This window comes from Solanum tuberosum, unplaced genomic scaffold, assembly GCF_000226075.1.
Source record: "Solanum tuberosum cultivar DM 1-3 516 R44 unplaced genomic scaffold, SolTub_3.0 scf00364, whole genome shotgun sequence".
NCBI classification, from domain to species: domain Eukaryota; kingdom Viridiplantae; phylum Streptophyta; class Magnoliopsida; order Solanales; family Solanaceae; genus Solanum; species Solanum tuberosum.
In genome coordinates, this window is record NW_006239291.1 from 471,759 (window position 1) to 472,627 (window position 869).

The window sequence follows — 869 nt, forward strand, 5'->3', positions numbered from 1 at the left end:
CTCAAATGTGAAAACATTTATAAACTCTTTGGGAATACTTAGTTCCCTTATAGCTTTTTGAGAAATGAACTCAACTCTCTACTTTTTGCTTAACTTGAAACTTGAGCCTAAAAACAAAGTTAAAACGTTTGTTAAATACTTTTGAAAACTTTAAAACTTTGCTTTGACTTGCCCTTAACTTTTAGACTTGACTCTTAACCTCTCTTGACTTTGATCCTAACTTTCTTTGAATTGGATTATGGATTCAAGGTTCATGATCTAATGTTTATGGATGATTTCATGATGTTTAGATGTACCTTAGAGTGTTGGAATCAACTTAGAAACATAGGTACTTTGCTAGGGAACAAGTGCGAAAAGGTGGGGAACGAATGGGGAGAAGGAACTTTTCTAGCACTCAGGCAGGCGCGGCGCGGCGCCCCAAACCCTTGCCCAGAAAATCTCCAATTTTTCTCCTTCGTTTTTCATCTCTAAACCCTCTAAACTTCAATGGTTTTTCCTCCAAACACTTAGAATCATTAGTACCCTCAATATACAACAGATTGAACACGAAATTTCACCCAGAAACATGAATCAAATCATCAAGAAACCTCAACAACATAACCCCTAAGAATTCAACGAAACTTTCAACAATGTTCATCAAGAACTCAATTTCTAATCATTCAAAGACTTAAATTCGCTGAATTGAATCATGTTTGGTGCGTGGGTGAACTAACCCAACACTATGTAGTCTCACATACCTTGTAGGGATCACCCCCAACGAAATCCTCACGAAAAGCTCTAACGTTTCTTGGCGATTCTTGATTTCTTTTTTCTTTTCTCCTCCTTTCTCTTTTCTCCAAGCCCTAGCGTGAACTCTAACTTTTCTAAAC